Source organism: Caretta caretta, chromosome 5, assembly GCF_965140235.1.
Source record: "Caretta caretta isolate rCarCar2 chromosome 5, rCarCar1.hap1, whole genome shotgun sequence".
Lineage (NCBI taxonomy): Eukaryota > Metazoa > Chordata > Testudines > Cheloniidae > Caretta > Caretta caretta.
Genome location: NC_134210.1, coordinates 50,347,064 through 50,371,604, shown reverse-complemented (window position 1 = coordinate 50,371,604; position 24,541 = coordinate 50,347,064). Strand labels below are relative to the sequence as shown.

Genomic DNA, 24,541 nt, shown 5'->3' with positions numbered 1-24,541 from the left:
CATTTTGTTAATGTTGCTGTTGATGGTTAATTGAGCTCATTCCCTGAGGCAGAAATGTAGCAGCCTGCCTGCATAGTAACATTGTTAATGTTCCTATAGTTAGTAAACTGTTCCCATTCTCAGTTAATTCCCCCCAGGAACATAAAACCTGTAAATGTTTTAAGGCCCCTACATTGCCAGAGTGATGTAAAGCCTTATAAATGACAGTAAGGGAATTAGCTAGGAAGATCTATGTGCTTTTCTCACTTTTTTCCTGTGCCAAAGTGGCACCATGGGGTTAGATTACAGCTCAGGATTTATTTTACTTACCTATTTAAAAAAAAAAAAAAAAGACTGAGGGCAAATAAAACATTTACTAAGCAGTCAATAAAATGTCAGGACAATCAAACCAAGCATTTCACAAAGTACCTAGCAAAGTCCAGGACAATGATTAGCAAAACTATATGACTTTCATGTGTGAAAGTCTGAGCAATTTAAAATGACATTCTACTCTCCTGCCTCCCCCCATTTGGTGTTCTGTAATGTAATTTAAATGAAAATCCAGGGTTATAACTAGAATGCAGGGTATTAGTTACCAAGTGTTTTGTAATTTAACCTTCATGTGTTTAGGAAATGCTGAAGTTGTTGTGACTCTTTTCAATATTGTAGTTTAAATAATTTACCAAAACAATTGAAACTGGTGTGATTATATTGCATTATTTTGACAAAATTTGCATAGTTTTGCAGATTTTTAATTTTTTTTGGTGCAGAATCCCCCCGGGGTAGACTGCATGTGCCTGTGTGTATGAATAGATACTTTACCAGGATTGATCTGGAAGTGCGTGTGTGTGTGCATAATAAAGGGGAATTTCAGCTTTAATAGATGACTGTAGAACAAGGTCTGCTAGAGGGCCATATTTTTGGAGTTTAACGTAGGCACCCTGCACACACCCACATCATAGAAAATTTGCAATCTTACTTTATGTACATTTAGATGAGAGATGATGTGGAGCCATAAGCCTCTAAGATAGTTCTCAAGTTCTCAAACTGGGGGTTGGGACCCCTCAAGGGGTTGCGAGGTTATTACATGGCGGGTTACAAGCTATAAGCCTCCACCCTAAACCCTGCTTTGCCTCCAGCATTTATAATGGTGTTTTTAATTTATAAGGGGGGGGGGTCACACTCAGGGGCTTGCTATCTGTAAGGGGTCACCAGTACAAAAGTCTGAGAACCACTGCTCTAAGCGAGGTGAAACAACAGTACCCAAAATGTCATTTTTTGCACAGTTCCAGAGACACTGCAACTAGACTGACTACACTTTTTACTGTTTAAGTTAATTTCAGCATCTTAAAGTGGTGTTTATTGATCAGAGGTTCCAAATGACCATGCATTAAAAGATTTGTATTGATTTTGCATGGGCAAGTATTTTTTTTTCCCCCCCAGAAATGAAGCTATTTAGCATGTGGCAAAAATGACAAATATCATTTTCCAAAATACGAACATGAAATATTTTCACATTGCATATTCTTAATTATCAAAGTACGTCACAAGTGATTGAAAATATAGAAAAATATTACAATTTAAAATTGCTGACCAAATCAATCTGTCACTGAAGGTTGCACACTGGTAACAGTGGATTAAGTGCCAACTGAGTCCTTAAAACACGTCATTAAATAGTCTGATGATGCTGTAACTTAGTATGTGTAGAGCCCTGCGCAGATACAAATGTATAGCTGTGGCTATAAATCGGTATCCATGGAACCACAGGGCTCTTCCTGGAACCGCAGTGGCAAAAGGCACAAAAATGTTGGACCGCCGCTCCTCCAGTGCGGCTGAAATGCCCCCCCACCTCCTGCCCATCCCTTCCATGCAGCTGTCTGGGGGCATGCGCGCTGCTTGAAAACAAGAGTGCTACCAGGGGCGGCAGCTGGTGAGTTTGGTGCCCACCGCACTTGGCAGGGCTGGGTCGGTGCCACCAGTACAGGGCGCTGGCTCCAGGGTGGCAGCGGCATGTTCTGCTCCTTTTGCTGCTGCAGTTCCTGGGGGAGCCCTGCAGTTCCACGGATATCCGCATCCGCGGGTATATATTTGTATTCGCACAAGGCTCTAAGTATATGCTCCACAACTGGAAGAATTTCAGAGATGGAGGTATGCCCAGTCTCCTGCATTCAAGTTCTGTAATCAGTTTCTCCAGGTTATGCAGATACTACTGCCAAATGCAGAGCGAGGGGGTGACTGGAAGCTTCACTGACACTGTGTGCCAAGTTTCCATACTACTTTACTGCAAATAGGTTCAGCTATGCCAGCAATGTTCCCTCTAATTTTTGACAGGCCGTGTGTGCAAAAAATTTCTTCTGTGCAAACTTTTGTGCGCACGGTGTTTAGGATCTGTGTGCACACGCGCACAGCTTAGAGGGAACAGTGTATGCCGGGTAGATACCGGTCAACATTCTTGACATGTTAAATCTCTCTGAAGAAGTACCCAGTGCCTTTGAATCTGGGGAATTTGCTGTTCATCAGATTCCAGATTCTTTCAATGGAATTTGGAGTGACCTGGAAAGAGAGAAAACTGTCATCAAGGACTCAAAGGGAAGCAGTGGGATTGTAGGACTGACAAGAAAAAAGCCAGCACTTGTCAGGTGGATCCTCACAAGACATGCCCTGAGTGAATACGTAAAAACTATGAAAGAAGTGGCCTAACAAGAAGTAGTGAAGATGAAGTCCACAAACAAGTCCTTGCTGCTAAACTGAAGGGGAATGAAAAGCATGTTACAGCTCTTACCAACCATGTCATCAACAACAAACAACCCACTGGACCCTGAATCACATCCAGATGTGCTTATTATTATATCTACTGAATTGCATGTTACATCAGATTTACAAGAGTCTTTATTGAAAGGAGCACATGTCGGTGAAGAACAAATGGAGAGATTTGTAAGAGGTGCACTTGATTCTGATGGGACACATAGCTTCTTCAGCCCCGTCAAGAAGTCTGGCATTAAAACATTTGCTGACATGGCCAGGAAGACCAGATTTAAGACTGGGCAAGGGAAGGACAATCACAGTAGCTCTCGCTCCAGAAATTGTTTTCTGCAGAGCCCTGAGCTTAGCACGATACAGAGATGTCAGTGGCACTTGTTCTTAGACCTGTGCCTGAGTCCATCTTCTCTGTTGATGGAACAATGAGAAGAACAGACCAACCTGAGCTAAGAGCATGCAAAGAAGAAACCACTGTGTACCTCAGACGTCATACAAATGATGGCTGGAGACAAATTCCAAACATTCGATGAATTGGCTGAGTATTTGAAGCAGATCTTAAAAGGATTTGACAAGGCTAATTCTGTAATCGAAGTCTTTTGACATGTATGACAACAGTAACTCTGTACAAACTGCAGAAAAACAGCGCCAGGCAGGATCTATGAGGGGATGTCCTGTGCCTCCATGGAAAAAAGTTTCTAAATGTAACATCCAACAAGCAGGCACTTGTTAAATTTTTTCGTGAGTATATGGTTCAAAGTCCACTTAAGCGTGGGAGCACACCCAGCACAAAAGCTCCTTCTTGCTGGAGTCTTTTTCAGTGAAGTAGTAAAATCCATCACCAACAGAGGTGTTGAAGTTCAAGAAATGTACAGCATTGAAGAGGAAGTGGACGCAAGGATGCTTCTGCATGCTATATGTGCCAGTATGGCTTTTGGGTCTTTGTGTCAAAGGTAACATAATGATTAGGTCACCAGATACAGATGTTTTGGCCCTTGCTGTTCACTGCTTTCCAAAATTGGAAAACCCAGGTAATGTAGATTGAAACAGGCACCTTTACCAGCACAACTGACAAGTATTGCTTCATACCTGTGTGTATTTGTGACACACTCATTTCTGACTTCCGTAACATAATGCATGCACAGTAGAAAGTAACAGGAGGTGACTCTGTTCCATCCCTATTTTGTATTGGGGCAGAAAAATCTGTTTAATATAGTCAAAACAAAGGGAGCTTCAGAGTTCTTGACAAACTGGGGAAGTGTGATGCAATTTCTGCACCAAGGAAGTTGTAGCAGTGCTGGATGATGAGAGCGAGAGAGAAAAGGAAACTCACATAAACCTGAATTAGTTGTCCCTTTCTAATCATCAAAGAAGTCCCTGGCTAACTTCCCACCATGTGAGGACAGTTTTGAAGAGCCCGTCAAAAAAGCAGCTTAGCAAACAGAATTGAAGGTCTTTTCACATAGATAAATCAGATGTTGGGCCATCATTATGGCATGCATGGAAAAATGTGGATGATGAACTGCTTCCTGTATTCTTCAACGGCCCAATGGTAACTGAGCTTCTGTAAGACCTTATTTGTGCCTGTACTTGTAGAGGTCACTGCACAATCAAATATCTGTAGTCAGAACAAGCTTCCCTGAACAGAACTGTGTACATGCCAAGGGAATGAAGACTATAGTAACCCACTTTCACTTGACAGAAATCATGATGAACAAGATCATGTTGACTAGAAGTGACACCAGTGCTATTACATTTCAGTGATACCTGTACAAATTTATTACCAAATTTTGTTGTACCCTTTAGATTTTTGTGATGCTTTGGGATCAGAAAGAAATCCAATTTTATGTCTTCAAATAATATAGTCATTACAGTAACAGAAACAAATGCAGATATTTCCAAGTGTTCATTTTAATGTGTTGGTGTCATTGTTTCTATGGCAACGATGCCACTTGACAGCTCCACATCATCCCTTATCTTAAAGTAAACATAATAAGCTTTCAAGTGGTGTGTGTAGAGAGCGTGGGGGGGGAGGGAAGAATGGTAAAACATATATGATGGGGCAAAATTAAGATTGCATAGTCAACATTAACATTTCATGATAAAGTGATGAAACTCAGTATTCTTTTAATGTGACTAATTTTTGTGTGGAATGAAAGCAGAAATCAGTTCTTCTAACAATGCTATTTAAATGGTCCTGCAAATTTTGGTCCTCCAACCTAAGAGTGTAAAGTGAGTGGAGCTACTATACGGAATCTTTTTATTCGTGGACTCAAACCATCAGTATGTTCCTGGACAGTCAGAAGCAAATCTATTACAGGCTGTTTCAATTTGAAAAGTGATTTAAAAAATCATTAAGAGGTTCAGTATTTGTCATCTAAATGACTCCTTTGAAAATCTGATCAGTTTACAAGTGAAAATATTTTTTTGTAACTACCAGATGTGGTGCACTCCAAGAAGTAGTTTGAGAAATAGAATTGATTCCCAATTCCAATTGAGTGGACAGTATCAAAGTATATTAAATATAGTTTCATACTTGGTTGAATTTTGTTATGGAATATTTAAATTTCAGTAAACTTGTGGGAAAACTGTATGTTGTAGTATTAATTAGTTATTCCTGCATTGTGATTTTGGAAAACTGTTTTATACACGTTAAATGTGAAGTGAGTTCTATGTTGACATAAGTTTAATGGGTTTGTTTAGTTAAAGTAGGATTTGTTACATATTTGATAAGTTTTTAGTTTTTTATTCTGAAAATATCAGTGCTGGTGAAAATTATTCAAAATTAAGCTTGCCACATGAGTGGACTTGTTAGTGTATTTAAGGCAGGAAGATTTGTTGTTTTCCTGACTTAGAACAAAAGGTATAAAAATGAGAAGAGATTGATACTGTTTTATTTTAAAGGCTGTTAGAGAATCTGAATGCTGTATCTATTTTAACAAAAAATAGTGTAAGTTGTTTACCACAAAAATGTTTATTTTTGACCCTGCGTAGCTTAGTAAATTTAAACCTGTTTCTAAACACTTAATTGTGCTATTTTTCTTTTCTTTACAGGTCCTTCAGTCTAGGAGACTATGAGGGAGCCTCTGCACCCAGGGAAAATGTTACCCTTTACTGGGGGGAAGGGTAAACCAGTAGGGAATACAGTACAATCCCAAGCCTACTGGGAGGGGCGGGAGGGAGGTGTTGCCGTCACTGTATTAAGTCGATGTTGGGAAACGTTTTAACATCTGGAGCCTTTGTGGGTGGAAATCTGTCTCCTATTACAACTCTGCACTGGATGTGAAGAAGCAAAAAAGAGAATCTATTCACAAAACAGCACAGTCTGGAATATTATGGGGAATTGTACCAAAACAAGAACCATATAATTGAACCATAGGGATATGTAAAGAGGAAAACTATTCTGCGCACAATAAAGGAAACCTAAGAATGGGGGTGGGGGTTTACAAAAAGCCTTTGACTGTTTAAGTAAGGGTTTTCTCATTATTTCATCCTGCTTGATGGGATTCCTAGGTATTTGCATGTTAATGAAGAACTACACAAATGAAGTTAGTACAGTTAAAATGCAGCTTGCTACCTGTATTAGGAACTGGCACCTGCAGTGTACAATATAGAAACCCCATAATAAAGGTTTAACTTTAACAAAATGAAGCAACTTGCAAGATGCCAAATGAGTCACTCCTTTCATTTTTTTGGGTGGGGGGAGGGGCATTTCAAAGGAAAGATTGACATCTTAATTTTACATTAAAAACTTTAGTGGATATGATTTGATGGTTGTACTTCATTAGATTTAATTTCAAGAGTAAGGCATTATTCTTAACATGCAGTTTAAGATTCAGGCATGCATTCTGGCTCCTAGTGATCAGAAGTAATTTAAATTAGTGGGAAAGTAGCATGCTTGCATCACATAGAGTGAGATTGGTATACTTTTACTTATGTTGCGCCAGTTTTGTGTTGCAGTTTACCAATTTAATATAGCCCTGCATTTAAAAATCCTTTTTTAAAGATTCTGTGGATTTTTATTTTTATTAAGAATATAGATATAAAGTACTGTAGTTTACAATTAGGCCTTGAAATATCTCTTTAGGATCTGTTAAGAATAAGATTGATATTGTATTGTGTGTAACCGGCACAATGTGGAAAGCTGATATAGCTGTGCAAAATATTTGCCTCTGTGCTGTCAGTGTGATGTGCTTTCTGCATGGTTATATACTGCTAGTGATTTTATCAGAACTTCTAAAAATGAGTTTCATGGTAAGACCTGTTAAAGGCTGCATAAATGTTAGTTGGCACGTAAAGACAATTGTAGAAGTTGATGACATGATTGCTATATTTCATTGTTTATTCCCACTCAACATATTATCTTCTATGCTTTCTTTTTTGTTCAAAGCATGATCTTTGAGATGTTTAAGTTAATGGTTGTAATGCAGGGTATCTACACTGTATCGGCGCATGTTGGTGGCCCTTTGTGTCGTAGTTAAGTGCACAAGGGTGCAAGTTAAAAGCTACAGAGTGAAAGTTGGTTTGGATCCTCTTCATTTCATTTGTTTGGCTTTTCTGTTGTTTTTCTCTACTTACGTGTATTCCTGTGAATAAATCCTTGTTAAGTTAACCCTTTACTTTTCCTTCCATGTGTATTTTCTTATGTACTGTGAATGTGAAAACCTAACTGGTACACTTGATCTTGTGTCCATCTGAAAGTGCAAGTCTTTATTAATTTAGATTACCTAAAGAGTGTATCCCATGATGATAAAGGAAAATGGAGAGATTTTAACTCTGCTGGTCAGAGGTGAAGCCACACCTTTCCATTTTTCAAGTGCTGTGTAATTAATCTATAAAACAAAATTAAGCCATAACAGCCTTTTTATAGTTTTAGTTTCTTACCGTTGCATTGCAGAATGAATACTGGATAACAGGTTTTGTAAGAACTTAATCTTCTTTGCATGGTTCTATTCTTTAAGAATGTTTGAATAATTTAGCCATTGCACTGAAGTTTGAGTTGTGTGATAAATGCTGTTTAAAGAAGTTTTTTTTTAATGCATGGTAGCATGAACAAGTTTTACACATTCCTTTTTTGGCTTTTCAAAATGATACTAGATTATCTTGCTTGAAGATAGTTTTCACATATACTGACTAAATTCAGTAATGCTAGTACATGATACTTACTCATGTTGTTTAATCAGAACTGCATGTGGTGATTTGCTTTCAAATTCAGTTGCTTTGTTAGAAACTACAAATCTTCCTTCTTGGCTAATAATTCTAAAGTGAGTGGGTAATAGTTTTCTTTGACTAAAAATATGTCTGACATATTACTATTAAAATGTAGTGAGGTAGGCTCTTGTCCTAGACCCAAATGTATTTTAATTTCTTGTAGAGGTTAAACATTTGGCAAGTTTCAGGAAAAAACTACAGCTTTTCCAGATTAAAATTTTGTATATAATATAAAACGTACTTTATAGTGCAGTGTTGTTTGGACTTTATTTAAATTCAGCTCTAACAATTGCAGCAACCCCATTAACTGGAGGAAAAATCAGTCAGATTAGCCCATCATATCCACTTTTATGTGTGTATTTTAAATCTGTATCTATAAACGTGTGACTGTTTACAGATGTGAACTGATTTGGTATAGCAGTAAGGAATATAATCAAAACAATGCAAAATTAAACAATACTGCCATAATCATAGTACTTCAATAGGTCCTCTGGTATATTTTAAAGCAAATTAAACCATATTCCTAATGCATAATAGTACAGGCATTTGCAGAAGACATTTTAGGTTATAACTTGAGGTAAGAAAAGTTGATTCAGCATTAACAGTTGTAATTCAAATTGTTGCATCATGGGATATATATATAAAGCATCTTAATTCTTGTGGTGTAGTTTTTGACAGTTTTTGAATGTTGACTGAATGTTTATACCAGTAGAATTGTATGTTTGTCTTTGTTACATTCCAGTGTTTCTGCCTCTTGGCATGCTAAAAGCACGGCTTACTTCATCTGCTCCTTATGCACTGAATAAAGTGCTGTTAGTGTGCTAAACTACAGAAATAGCCGCTGCTAAGTGATAATGTAGATTTTCTACTTGAATATTTTGTTGTAGGAACCTCAGGAGGTCAGTGTTTACTGTTTTTTATATGCCTTGTTTTTCCTGTTTGAGTTTCCCTTTTTGAAGGATTCTAACAGTGAACAAAAGCTGCTGATCAACCTAAGTTGGTATCAGAAAGTGTATTTAAAATTTTAAATGCACCTTTTTGGCAGTTCTAAATTGCAGTTAAATTAGTCTTAAGGTAAAGTTCAGTATGACAGTTTTTCATTTATACATTCAGAAAACAAGTTGTCTTTTTCATTTAAAAAAAATTATAGACTACTTCATGACTTCAGGCAATGTAAGCAAAAATGATCAATTTTGTAAATTTTTTGAAGCTTGATTTTCTAAATCAGTTTGTACATAATTAAAATTGTAATAAGCTAATTCTTATGTTTCAGTTTATTGCTACTTACTAGAGGTTGTACCCAAGAGATCACTTTTAAAAGAATGGATTTAAAATTTATAGCCATTATGATTTTTAAAATTTAAGTAGCATAAATTTTGTACTAAACAATCTTGACATGCACTGTGATTTTTGTTAAGACTTTCTTTAGCATTGATCTAAATTACTTAAGCTGCATATATGTATAATATAATCAAATATATATTCTAAAATTTTAAGTGGCTTTCCTCAACAAACTCATTGCTACTCCAACATGAAATATTCAGAGACTAGTTTTATCTCAGGTGAATACTCTTGTACCCTTTTTGTTCACAACGTATGTATAAAACACGTCGTAATTATACCAGTTTATGTATTTCATATATGTATTTTCATATATGTCTTAAACTCTTACAATCTAAATTAACCTGCTATGGGACAAAAATGATTTTGCTTCACATCAGTCACCTATTTTATTCATATTGAATGTATTAACAGATAAAGGTGCAAAACAATCTTTCCTGGAGAAGACTGCATCCATGCATAACAGCAACTAAAATACTTCATAAATAGTGCTTTTAAGCATTGCATCGGAAGTTTTTTGTTTCAAATATTATAAAAAAAAGTTATAACTTGGCATTAACTGCTTCTCAATTTTTTTTTTTGTAAGGTGATGGACCTTTAAAATACTGTGGAAGGTCTACAGACTATTACTTTTTTTTACTGTAGCTTTAGGTAAAGATTGAGATCTATAATGAAACTGCTGCTGTAAACCACTTAACACACAGTAATGTAAATACTCGTTTGCATACAGCAGTTTGCTTACATATTCATTACATATTATTGGCAATACCGAATCTTGGGTACAAGTTTGATACACTAGTTGTAGGTTTCATATGTATATTCTTCAGTATGACTTACATCTGTCAGGTTATGAGACCTCTTCCTCCAGTACAAAAACGCTATCTATAGATGGTTCTTGCTTTTTGCACTTATTGTTGGAGCTAAATCAGTTTTAGGTTATTCTAAATGAAAACTGTAATAAGTACATTGTGGCTTGCCTTTCCAATGTGTATTGTGCTAAAATAATAAAGATACTTATAAATCTGAATGTATTCATGCGAGGGGAAGTTAAAATGGATGTATAATAAGGTTAATTCCCATGCTTTGTTGGACAGTGTACTTTTAAACAAATCTACTTTCCAAACAAGTTCAAGGCTTACAGCGTAGTATCTCTTTTCTGTAAGTTGATACTGTTGAGGTACTTTATCCTTAAATCTCTTTCTACGGATGAGTAACAAAACTGGGAAAGCCTGGGTGACTTTTGTGGGAGCAATGTTTGGACCACACTGTGTAATCAGGTTTATTTGGTTGTAGAAATTTTCTATGTTAATAGTACCTTATCTTACAAGGAAAAAGAGGTGGATATGTTGTAAATGACCTAACTTAATACCTAAACAGTTATAAAAGTGTTAAGATTGGATGCAGTGAATAAAATAGTTTAGAATTAGCAAAATGACTGGATCTTTCTGCTGACAACTTAGGTTGTATGAGTTTTGCTTGAAAGCTTTAAATCTCATGTTTCCTGTACCTGCCACGTTAGAATGTTTCCTTCAAACATATCCTCCTGCAACTTCTCAAGCTGTACTAAATTGAGTGATATTTCTTGAAGTCTGCCTCTGTGCTAATAGTACTTCATTTTAAATAGAATATGGTTTTAATTTTTGATAAGCTGCTGAATTTTAAAGAGTTTTTGGGGCCACCAAATATTTTGGATCATGCAGAGAATATATATTGTACTGTAGTAATTTTGTATTTACATTTGTATGATGTGACATAATAGATGTGAATGTTAATCACTGCTTGACTATGTTAATAAAGTTGTTTAAATATAGATGTTGCACTCTGATTTTTAATGGAGGATAAAAAATTCATGTCCAGACATATTTTTTTGTACTTACTCAGCAGTGCACTCTTGTGGTTCAGCTCTGTTCTGAAGGCTGTAAATTCTGTCAGTGTTGAAATGAACAGGACTTTCTCTTTATTTGAAAGAAAATGATCTCTGGCTCAACTAACACCTGTAATCCAATTAACTTCGTTCTAGATGCCTCACACTCTATTGATATTTTGTAAATGTATTTGTACAAGCAAAAGGTTATACCTAAATTGAAATAAATCTGTATTTGGTGATGCAGGTAATTTCTGCCCCCTGGGACACTGCATTCAGTAGGTTTTAAACAGCATAACTTAAAAACATTTAATGTGCCAAAATGAAGTTTTATTTACCACACAATACTGATAAATCTGAATAAAAATAAGGTTATGAAAGGCAGAAAACTTCTATATTTTAATCTGTCTTTAATAAAAAGTAGAACTGCCATGGTCTTATGATTTAGGATCAGATCTTCAAGTGGTGTAAATCTGCGTAGCTTCACTGACTTTAGTGGAGCTATGCCAATTTATACCAGCTGAGGATGTGTTTCTTAGTTTTCTACACAACCTACTGCTGCAAAATCCTGTGATGTGAAAGTGTAAAACTGACAAATGTGGACAAAATCCATGTACTTTACAGATGTTAATTTGACTATCCAGTATTCAAAATTGACCTGAATTGGTCAAAAGGAGTTAACATATTATGTACATAGTTTCCCTCTAGAGTTGTCAGACTTTTGCTAAAACACTTTTCAGTATATTTTGCTGAATAGATAATTACATGCACGGGACTGTAAATCATTTTTATTTTATATACACCGTTTATACTTTGGAATGGCAAAGTGGCAGTGTGTCCAGTTTATTTACTCACTTTCCATTTAAGTTTGAAGAAGAATCCTATTAGATGGATGAGTCTGACTTGATTCAAATTTAGAACAAATACAATGTACAAAATGTGAAAACAATATTTTTACTGGCAGCAATACTGAAAACCTGCATTAAAAAATGAGTTATGCTTTGCATCTTCTCTCTACCCTACTTTAGTCCTGTTGGACAGGTGATGCCAATCAGAGTTGCAGAGTTAGAGGTTTAGGCTTCTATACAATCTGATGGATTTGCATTCTGTTTCTGCTCTATTACACAGTTGTAACTTGTTTTTAATATTAATTGATATGAGGCTTAATCACTTACCTATAGCACACTAGCACAGTTACTGACTTTTAAAATGAATGTGTTTTGGAGATAGCTATTTCAGAAGTGAGCTTTTCAGAACTGGTAGCATTTGCAAAAAATAGATAGGCTTTTTTGGATACTTTCGGAGAAAACTGACAATACTTGGCTAATCAGCATATGAGGAGTTCTTATTCCCTTCAAATCAGCCCTCTTTTTTAGTTGTAGAGAGACCCACCATAAGATGAATGACTTCAGAGGTTTCATATCGTTCACTGAAAATATGCATAGATAATCTAGTTCTAGGTTTTATCTCTCCATGTGCATTTATAAGACACCCATCACTTTGGTTTCTAGGTGCCAGCTGCCTGTTACCTGCCTCTCCCTTGAGATGAATCAGTAAGAATCCAAACATTATTTTGAAGTTGGTCTGTTTCATCTCCTTGTGATTCAAGGAGTCCTGTTACACAAGCTTTGTTTCCTAATCTGGTTTAAGATTCTTCTGTTAGAAGAAGCTAAGATACTTTACCCTTTTCTCAGAGAAAACTGGGGGCGGAGGGAAGACTCCAATACTGGTTTCCAGCGCTTACAGCTAAGAAAGTCTTTGTTCTTTTCTTCCCTCTCTTAATAGGCCTCTTTCAGCCTCTCTTTACAGGCTGTATAGTGACTTGTTCCTCAGTACAGTAACTCCTCACTTAACATAGTTATGTTCCTGAAAAATACAATGTTAAGTGAAACCATGTAAAACAAATCCCATTTTTCCATAAGATTTAATGTAAATGCAGGCGATTAGGTTCCAAGGAAATTTTTTGGGGGGGCAGACAAAAGGCATTATGTACTGTACTGTGGTTGGGAAGTGCCCCTGGCTTATATCACACAGGCACAGCCCGCTGCAGGCAAGGACGCTAGGAAGCACCTTCACAGCAGCAGTGGCAGCTTACCCAGAGAAGAACAGGCGCTGACTTTGCTGCGGGATGCTCCAGGCCTGCCTCTTCCCGTTCCTGCTCCACTCCAGGCCCACCTCTTCGCCGCTTCCCCACTCTTCCCCCTTCCTCCCAGCGCTTCCGTGCTGCCAAACAGCTGTTTGGTGGCACTTAGGACTTTCTGCTTTCTGGGAGGGAGGGGGAGGAGTGGAGACGCAGCACTTCCCCGCTCCTCCCCCTCCCTCCCAGAAAGTCCTAAGTGCTGCCAAACAGCTGTTTGGTGGTGGGGGAAGCGCAAGGAGGGAGTGGGAGGAGGCGGAGATGGGGAACTTGTGCAATGCTCCCTTGTAAAGTTGCTACTCTTCCACAAAATCTTACATGCCGTGTACAGAGGAGATAGCCAAACGACGTTACAAGGCAGCACTGCACAACTTTAAATGAGCATGTTGTCTAATTGAGCAGAAACGTAACTTTGAAACCATGTTAAGTGAGGAGTTACTGTACTAAAATGCAGGATGCCCAAGAGGTCATATAGGATCAGAAAAAAGCAAGAACTCTCTCTGGGCAATAGATTTAATGAGGAGAGATGGTCCAGTGCTTAGAACACTGGCTTAGGAATTGGGAGAGGAGACTTGGATTAAATTCCCTGCTCTACCACTTATTTCTGTGTGACCGCCCACAAGTCATTTAATTTCTCTGTGCTAGTTCCCCATCTGTAAACAAGGGGATAATACTTCCCTATCTAACGAGGTGTTGTGGGGATAAATACATTAGAGATTGTGAAGTGCTTTGAGAGCTGATGAAAATGCTACGAAACAGCTAGTATTATTAGGTATTAATCTGAAATGCGGATCTCTAAAATATCTCTATTTTCTCTCCTTTTGAGAATGAATGAGGAGAATGTTAAATAATGAAGAGGACAGGACAATTGATACAGAATGATCTGGATTGCATGGTAAACTGGGAGTGAGCACAGAGTAGTATGCATTTTAATATGGCCAAATGTAAAGTTATACGTCTAGGAACAAAGAATGTAGGCCATAATCTCTTTCTCTGTGAAAGTATCTTGGGGAGCAGTGATTGTGAAAAAGATTTGGTGGTTATGTTGGGTATTGCAGCTGAATGTGAGCTCCTAGTGTGGTGCTGTGGCAAAAAGGGCTAATGTGATCCATTGATGTATAAATAGTAGAATACCTACTAGGAATAAGGAGGTTATATTACCTCTTTTTGGCACTGGTGCAATGAGAGCTTTGACTGCTAGAGTGAAGAGTAAGTTATCATTTTTTTTGTTCCCCACATAGGTACTTATACTTGTGATTAGTTACCCCTTAACCTTTTCTTTAAGATTGAGCTCCTTGAGTATCTATCATAAGGCATGTTCTGTAATCCTCTAACATTCTCATGAATATTCTCCGAAGCCCCTCTCCTAATCCTCTAACATTCTCATGAATATTCTCCGAAGCCCCTCTCCTAATGTATCTGTTCTCCTTGTATTATGGACACTGGAACTGGGCACAGTACTCCAGTAATGATCTCACTAGTGAGTAATACCACCTCCCTGCTGTTAGATAGTCCTCTGCTTATATAGACAAGGATTGTGCTAATCCTTTTAGCTACAATGGTTTTCAATGTTTTTTCATTTGTGGACCCCTAAAAGAATATCAAACGGAGGTGTGGACCCATTTGAAAAATCTTAGTCTGTGGACCCCCAGGAGTCCACGGACCACATGTTGAAACCACTGAGCTACAGTATTGCACTGAGCTGCTGCTGTTGTGTTTGTTACTTGTGCGCTTTTCAGCGTGTCTGCATTCCAGGATAGTCCTCCGTCTTTTGTGACCTACATTCTTTGTTCCTTACATTTGTCAGTATTAAAATCCATGTTCAAAGGAACCCACCTTACCAAAGCGATACGAATTGATCTGGGTAAGTGACATGACTCCATTGTTTGCCACTTCACAAATTTTGTAATCTGTAAAGTTTACCAGCAACCATTTTTATTATCTTAAAGATCCATTAATAAAAATATTTAATAGCATTTGGCCAAGAATAGATCTATGCAGGACCCCACTGTAAATGCCATCATAGAATAATAAATCCCCATATACAATTACTTTTTGAGATCTATCCGTTAACTGTTTTTTAAATTAATTTAATATGCGCTATATTGATTTTTGTATGGTGCTAGTTTTTATCAGAAGGACATGTAGGCCTAAATTAAATGTCTTACAGAAGTCAATTATGTCAATACAGTTATCAACCAAACTTTTAATCTCAGAGGTTTTTCTATAAAACCATGTTGAGTGGCATTAATTATGATACTCTCCTTTAATATTTTAGTGATTATGTCCCATATGAACCTTTCTATGATTTTGTCTGGGGTCAGACTAACTGACATCTAGTTACCTGGGTCATCCCATTTACCCTTTTAAAATATTGGTACATATTTTCTAGTTCTTTGGAACTTTGTGTTCAAAAACTTCTTTTAAAAAATCAACATTAATGGTTCAGAGAGCTCCTTGACCAATTATTTTAATACTCTTAGGTGCAAGTTACCTGGTCCTGCTGATTTATAAAATGTTTAAAGTTAATAGTTGCAGTTTTAACATCCTCCCTAGTTACCGATAGAATAGAAAATATTTCATCAAGATATGATATGAATAAATCATCCTGTTCCTTTACAAACACAACAAATGTTTCTTCAAGGCCTGAGCCCTATGTATATTCCACTGTGGGGGTGGGCATTCACTCCAAGCACCTGCACTCAGAGAATTCTTGTAAGCAGAGTCCATTGGTCCACGCATGTGCCCTTGCCTTCCTCCATGCTTTTAACCAAAGGCAAAAAGGGCACAGAACAGATTATATAGCTTTCCTTCAATTTTTTCTATCTCAAAATATGGGAAAGGACCTTCCTCTTTAATAATCCTCCACAGAAAATTAGTAAACCCTAGGAAATCCATTCTTTTTGTAATGCTGGACCTTAAAGCAAGCCTGTTCATGATACATATTTTCGACATTAAAATTTGTTCAGATGACTTTTTTTATCCTCTTGCTTCAGCAGAAAGGATGGGATTTTGCTGAATACTAGCTGCTTCCTTCTTTGCTTTTCTTTTGACGCGTTCCCTAAACTCATTATTTCTATAGTGATAAGTTTTTAAGATTCACTTAACTGATTTGGACATCCCATATTTTTCTTAAGTTAGCTTAATGTTTGTGTAAAGCTCTGAATTGATGTCAGGAAACTAAAGTGGGCTAGGTCCCTGTTCTTCTGGCCTTTCTCTGCCACCTTTTCTCCCCCTTCCTCCCCACCACCCCCATCCCATAATGGACACAGTAGCACGGCAGGGGCCACTGTTTCATTCTGAAAAATTAGATGTTTCTAAAATGTGAAAGTGAGGCTATGACTCCTCTCCCAGATCGTCCTCCAGTACAGGAACCATGGCCAGGAACTGAGGCTTCCAAACGATTATCTTGCATATGGGAAGGAGCCTTAAGCCTCCGCTCTGCTCCTGCAGCCTTTGCTGCCATCTTCTGGTCAGAAAAATAGTTACAGCTGTCACGTTATTTCCATTCCCCTCTCTCCCCCACAAAGCCAGTGCAGGCACTAAGGGTGTTATAACAACACACTACCTTATTTTAAATAAATGAATGCCTGATGCTGACTCTCTCCCCTCATCCCTTCCTTGGACTTGACCCTACAGAGTGGTGTTGTTCCAACGTGCTTCCAGCACATCCACCACTACTCCAGAAACAGACTTCTCCAGCTCTGTGAAGTCTCAGGACTCAATCAAGTTATAGTGCCAAAAGGATCCAAAAGACCTGTCTTGCCCTGAGATTTTGTGAACCAGCCAACCTTTCCTCCAGTCAGAACATGCCATGACGCAATGCACTATTTTACATTTCACAGACCAAATTGGGAGGAACTGTCCAAGGAAACAGAAACCTCTTATCTATCCACTGTACAGGCCCCAAGACAGTAACCAAAAACTACATGAATTAAAATTTATGCTAATCAATGCAAGGTGTGTTGCCAACAAACAATGTATGACCTCTTCAGAGATTAAGCACTCAACTGAGCTTGCATAAGAGGCCTGGCCTGATGACACTGCAAGCTCTGTTAGCCCCCCTTCTCTTTCTCTTCCTCTCCCTTCACCCGTCAGCTTCTTGGCCTATCACAGACAGGACAAGGCTGGTGGCACTGCATTCACCTTTTCAAACATCAAATCCAAAAGGATCCACAAGTGAGATGAATTCCAGGGTGTATTTGATTTAAATCACTAATCAGGAAGACTCTATTTAATCATGGATTTCTACAGAAAAGTGCATTCTTGTTGGTTGTTATAACCTTAATACACATTCTTCACAATTCAGAGATAGATGTAGAATTTATTTTTAGAAGGTACACACTATGCACTTTGTAAATGATTTATTCTGAAAACTTTTTAGATTAGTTTTACAGCTATATCAGAAAATGAATGATTGTTTGGTTATTTCATTTACCAAAGGTAATTGAAGCAGATACTTATGAAGTCATTGGGAGGTGAACTATCTCCAATTCAACAGGTTAAACATTATTATTTCGAGGATTTTCTTGCCAAGCTGTAGTAGGAGGAGAACATCACCAGACATTTAAATTGTTTTATTTAACTAAAAACATTATGTATTCTGGATTTTTTTCTTCAACAGCAAACATATATTTTAACAAAACAAACATATGAATTTTTGAATTTAGTTAAACATTCAAGATTTTTAAAATCAGGTTTTTGTTAAAGTTGTTTTTAACTAAAATAGTTAAATGAAATACATTTTTTTTTAAAAACAAAAATTAAATCAACTGTTAGCCAGGTCAACATGAGAAACTTAAAATATTGGCTTCTGCAGCTAACTCAGTCATCTTCACCTCCATTTTCCTGTTTGTTCACAATCTGGAAAAGAAAAATAAGCTTTCCTGCTTTTTCAGGTCCCAAACGATTTCTCAGTTTGGAATGAATTAGTCCAAAGGAAGAAAATATTCTTTCTACACCAGCAGAAGAAGCTACTGCTGTTAAGTGAGATTATCACTTCAACAGTCTCTGAATCCAAGTACTTAAATGACTTCCACCAGTTCACTGGTGTGACTTTCTTTAAAACAACATCAGCAAACGTATATTTCTTGAATGGTTTGCCCTTAGCTCTGAAGTTTATTATAGTTGGCATTATGGAGGGCTGATTGCTAGATGTCCATGTCATAGCCAACTCCTCTTCTTCAGCAGTTAAGGTTTGACCCTGATACTGAGTATTGAGAATATTTGCAAGAAAATGAGCTGGAGAGAGTGCTTGTCCCATTCGGTTTTTGTTTTTTTAATGCTTGTAATTTAACTCTGTCATTACATGTTTCTCTTTTTAAGATTTCACTCAGTTCCTTCCAAATTTCAACAGCATCATCAATAAAACAGCTATTTCCCTGCATTTTGTTCAAGCCTCCAGAAATAGGCTTCAGGGTACTCAGCATATGTTCAACATGTCTCTTAAGTCCAATGTTGACAACTTTGGCTGTGACAGTGCCATCTATTTTTTCTTGATTTTGTTCACAAACTGTCATAAGATTAGGCCAGTTCTTGATATAGTGCTCAAAATAGTCCACTGCTGAGTTCCATCACATGTCTTGTGGGAGAGTTAGCTTGGTTTGTCCCACTTTTTTCAGAGCAGCTGCTGCAAAGTGGTTGTTACGGAAGTATTTTGTAATTTCCACAATATTAGCTTTTATTTCTGGAACACTGAAGTCTTTGGCTAAGAGGTGCATCAAATGAGCACTGCAACTGTGTGTTATTGGGACCCTCTTCTAAATAATTTGGGACCCTCTTCTAAATAATTTCTTCTCATCTTGGATACACTTGCAGCATTGTGCGTGACCAAGCTGCGTACTAGATATTTGAATTGTTTTTCACAATTTTGTTATAGCTTTTACTGCTGATACTTGTAAGTATTCTGCTGTGTGTACATTTCCTGATGTATCAGTTGTTTCTGTAAGGAAGACATTCCCTTCTTCTGTTGTCACACAAGCACATACAACAGGATCATTGTGGACACTGCTCCACCCATCAAGACTCAGGTTAACAATTTCACCCTCTATACCGTTTGCACACTGCTCAATTTCTCTTCCATACACTTTATCCAGCAATTTGCCTGCAACATCTGCTCAGGTGGGTGGACTGTATCCTGGTGTTAATGACTGCACCACATTAATGAAGTGTGGGTTCTCAATCATACGGAAAGGAGAGTTGATTGCATAAAACTGGGCAATTTTTTCATCCATTACCTCTTTTTGTAATCTGGTTCTTTTCACAAATTTATCTATGGTTGTTTCTGGATGATGGAGATTTTTTTTTCTTTTTGCTATAGGTGATATACTGTGCCTATGTGACATACATGATGTGACTGAAACACTATCATGACGTAACTCAAACTATAGAAAAAGATGATCTTGAAGGTGGATAATCTTCAGAATCCTGTAAATTGAGGATGGATTCTCCTAAACAAAATAAGTCAATGCAATTATTTAATTAGGATTACCATACTGCTCATTTAGTATTACTCATTGCATTCACTGACACTCTGTACTACTTTACAGGTGAAACTGTACATAGAAAGATCTGCCTATTTCAGCTATTTATTTTTTATCACAACTGCATCTAAAATGATAGTACCATAGAGTAACAACTATATTTTTTGCTCAAACATGAGAATTCAAGAATAGTCCAGAAGGAAGATAGGCAGTCTTTAGGAAAGAAGTCTGAAATAAAAAAGTTTACCAACCTGAAAATCCTGCATGTTCAGACGTGTTCCTTTTATCATCTTCAACGCAGCTTCCACCTGAGAAGGAACACTTCTCATGATGTTTCATTCAGGCCACCAGGCCTTGCATTTCTTTGTTGCACTGTTTGCATTTTGCACGCATGCCTGTCTTACCCACAGGTAGAGGAACTTCATTAAAATATTCCCAAACTGGGTCTCTTTTACAGCTTGCTGCCATTATAGGTTTTCCCTTCTAGTGAGAGAATAGTATGGTAGATCTCAAATCAATGAAGGCTACACACAGACCTCCAGACTTCTGGAATATGTTGCTCAAACTGTTTCACTTTTGTTTCTACTGCCTGTCCCTCCCTTCTCACATTTATCTCCAGACTTCTTCTCCTTGTCCAGATCTATTCCACCCCCAACAATCTTCTATTCATTGAACTTTTTGAAACTTTGCACTTTTAAAGAGAGAGAAGGGATTGACTATTATTATTTATTTATTCTGTTATTTCTCACCTCTATATATTTTAAAACATTTTTGCTGTTAACAAGCATGTTATCTCTGGAGCCACAAATCCACAGTTTGAGAACTGCAAAATTAGGCATCTCTGCTGGTATCTTCTAGACTAAGCACTGAGTCCCATTGGGTAGATAGAAAAATTAACCTAAATCTACACAGAAGCCCCTGGAACCCCATAAGATTTGGGTCCTTAATCCATGAACTATTGAAACTCATTTACAAAACTTTTCTTAAACATTATATGACTATATTAGAATGTCTAATCCCTATTCCATGATGGGTTTCAGAGTAACAGCCGTGTTAGTCTGTATTCGCAAAAAGAAAAGGAGTACTTGTGGCACCTTAGAGACTAACCAATTCGTGATGAGATATCTTTGAGCTATAATGTATCTTAATTAAAACTATCTTTAGATGGATTTTTTTGATAAAATCCTTTTTTGAGGAAAAAGCTAATTTAAATTTAAAAAAATCATTGATTTTTTTTATCCACCCTGATTCGCTCCATTTTATTTTTCTAAAAATAGAAACCAGAGCCAATGCTAATATAGACTCTATTTAGAGACTTCCAAAGTTTAATTGGCTCATAAAAGAGCTCCTGATACATTGGTGATTGTGGTAAAATACCCCAGACTTCTTGTCCTAGAGATTTCAACAGCTGTTGACAAGGCTGCCGCTGTAAAAGGCCCAAAACTTGTCTCGTTATCTGCCTCTTTAGAACTTTCACAGATACAACCCACACAGCTGGTCACTCCTTCAACCTGGTCTTCAAAATAGATGTCAATATTGGGGACATCACAACCCAGCCGCTGTCTTGAACAGACCATGACCTTATTAAGCCAGTGGTCAAAGACCTATGATGCTGTCTCTACTGTGAAGACTCAAAGACTTCATCACATTTTCAAGCATGCTGAAGGACAACAGCAGCCCTTCACCCGCAGGACAAAGAGTGAATGATCTGGTGAATCATCATTGTATGTTAGCACTGAGTATTAACACATAGCCTCTTCCTACACAGACCTCCTTCGTTTTCTGACACTCTGTCCCAGATGGAGAGTGGGCTGGAAACTCTGCCATTGATGGCAAAAAACTGAAGTTGAAACAAAGGATTTCTTCAAGCCTATACTGAGGCTGTGTAATAGGCCAAGTAAACTTTCCTACTGGCTTCCACTGAAGCTGCCAAATCCTGCTCTAATGAGCTATCCAGGGTGATAAACAATGTCATCAATCTTAAGTGCCTGCAGGCCAAAACGGAACCCAAATACTGTGAAATAACTATTATCCTACTTAGCCAAAAAGTTCCTGAATATTAACGAAGGCTTCTCAAATTTCATCGATCCCCATATACCACCCAACAAACATGTTCCAGAGTTCAATACATTCATTCCTCAAGGGCTATTGGGATACCCTAAAAGAATCTCAACCCAAGTCTCCCAACTGGGAGTCTGACCTATGCCCTCTCTGGCTGATGAAGGAGTCATAAACAATTTCTGAATGAAATAGCTAACGCTTCATTCAGGGAATTAATCTTCCCTTCCTCCTTCAAACGTACAATAATCTTACCACCACTGAAGAAATCCATCTTGGATGTATCTGTTCTACCATTCCGGACCAAGCTCATAGAGAAGTTAGATAATGGATAACTACAATTCATCTAATTGATGCTAATATCCTAGAACCCAGCACAATCTGGATTTAGGCTGGGATGTGGGATGGAACCCTCTTTAGGTCCTGATGTACGATGTACAGCTGTCAGTGGAGAGTGGCCAGATATCCATTCTCATCCCCCTGGGCTTCTCTGTAGTATTTGACACTGTTGACCCATGAGACACTGCTGTTCCATTTGAGAGAGGTGGCAGAGGTACAAGGTAATGTGCTAAAATGGTTTGAGTCCTTCCCTGGAGGGGTACACTCAACGAGTAGAGATGAGAAACTGCACCTCCACTACCTAATTTCTCACTTTTGGAGTCAGGCAAGGATAAATTCTCTCTGGTCCTGTTCAACATCTATATGCAGCCACTAGGTGAACCAGTAAGAAATGTATGCAAGAGTCAGCACTATGCAGATGACACATACCTCCACCTACTCTTCACCATATACGGCCATCAACTCCAAGTTCTCACATAACAAAATCCACAAGTAGTGCTATCTGCCTTGTCTGGTTGGATTGGAAACTCCCATCCTGACAGATGATGAGCTGGCCTTAGTTATACCTGCCTTTGTCATATCTCCTCTGGATTACAGTGTTGGTAGCTTCATGCCTACATGAGGATATCAGATCTTGGGGAGCTTTGGCTAATATAGACTGCTAAAGCATGTCTTCTCAGCAATGTGGGATACTACACCTACATCAAACCTGTCCTCTGATCTTTACACTGGATTCTCAGAGGATGTTGTTAAGTCCTTAGTCTTTATCTTTATAGCGTTTGTCTGGACCTAGGATTTCTAAAAGGATGCCTAAACCTCTGGGATGAAAACTTCAGTCACCTCCACATGTTTTGGAACAGTAGAACTCAATCAGTGTAAAGTTTGTCTGTGAAAGAGATGTATCATTCTCTGGGGTTGGTCCAAGACTGTGGAATGAACTCCTACAGGAACTAAGGAGTATCGGAAACCTAACCTCCATTTGCTCCAAATGCAAAACCTCCACTCCTTTGACCTTGCCTTTTCTCTTGTGCACAGCAGCATGTACACTTAAAACAAACAAACAAACCCTCACCAAACAAATCAACCTTCTCTGATAGATACTAGTCATAATGCTTAATGCACTATTGGAAGATACTCAGATACAATGCTGATGGGGGTAGTATAAGAACCTAAATCGAATGTCTTCCATTTGTACACAGAAAAAGTACAGCAAAGCACTGGCAGTAGAAACTTCCATACTGAATGTGCTTCAGCTTTATTGTTTTGCAGCTCCCTCTTGAGTTGTCCCCATGATAACATATACTGGAGAGGGGTTACCACTTTCTTAGCGGGGAATGATTTGGATCCTAGCCCTGAAGTATCTACATAGGTCAGCCTGTTTTTGGAAAGAGCTCCAGGCAGACATGGCATGTCAGCTGCTGCTTTTCTGCCTTTTGGCACAGTAGTTTAATCTCTAATGTGGGAGGGTGTCCACCTGTTCTTCATACCTGGCTTCTATGAAGAGGGAAGATGACCAGTTTGAAGAAGAGATCAGGGGTTGGATAATGTGGTGGTCAGTTTCTTAGTGAAGCTACTGCTATTCTCAACCCCTTCTGATGACTACTTTTATCGTTTCTAGGAATTTACTGCCGTGGTCACAAACTTCTGACCTACTGTTATCACGAGTGTATGACAAGCCTGTTTTCATATCTTGGAGCTGCACCATAAGCACAGTAGGGCTTGTCCCTTGACTGAGGGTCTTCTGGAGCTACTGATGGACCTGGCTAACTTGCATCCATTCCACCTGCTTCTACAATGTATGATAAAAGAGCTGATGCTACCAGAACATGAATCCTTTTTTAATTGAGCAGGAATTATGTACTTTTGAAAGGTACTGATCATGATGTATCATTCACTATAGCTGTACTATTTTTCTTACCCTTAACTTCAACCGTGTCAGGAACAGTGGTTTGGCAGCAGCCCTCATGTTGATCAGACAACCTCAACTGGGGCCCATCGCTTAGCAGCCACTCTGGATAAGACAGAACTTGTCTGCCACGGCCCTGTAGCCTTCCCCTCTCTGCTCACCTTTGCTTCTTGACTGGCTGAAGAAAGGAGGGTAGTTGAACTTTTTTGGGGAAACGTTTTGCTGAGGCAGACTTAAAACATTACCGCCCTCTATCGAACTTGCCTCAAGCGTCGGGCTTTGCTGGTTGGGTGCTAAAGTTTTTCCTTGCCAGAGCCGGCTCCCTATTTTACTATTTCAATTCCCGACACGCGTTAGAAATGGCGAGTAGCGCATCAGGGCCTGTGCCGCCTGGGGCAGCCGCGCCGTCCCACGAGCGCTGGGCCAGCGCTGCTGCAGAACTCAAGGCAGCGCGAAACCCGCGCTCC

General features: G+C 38.3%; 1 protein-coding gene and 1 long non-coding RNA gene across 7 annotated transcripts in view; one reads left to right on the top strand and one right to left on the bottom strand.

Annotated features, from left to right (window-relative positions):
• The window catches only part of TNPO1 (transportin 1), a 167,836-nt gene extending 156,738 nt beyond the window's left edge, over positions 1-11,098 (top strand). For all 6 annotated transcript variants that reach the window (XM_048849314.2, XM_048849316.2, XM_048849318.2 and 3 more), the window contains one exon: positions 5,791-11,098. The gene's annotated coding sequence lies outside the window, so the exon portion shown is untranslated. The remainder of the gene's footprint in view (positions 1-5,790) is intronic.
• Positions 11,099-17,737: 6,639 nt separating this feature from the next.
• LOC125636376 (uncharacterized) lies at positions 17,738-24,533 on the bottom strand. The gene is made up of 3 exons (XR_007356569.2): positions 24,087-24,533; positions 20,023-20,166; positions 17,738-19,738 (listed from the first exon to the last, which is right to left on the bottom strand). It is a non-coding gene; the product is annotated as an uncharacterized LOC125636376 (long non-coding RNA).
• Between the last annotated feature and the right edge of the window lie 8 nt (positions 24,534-24,541).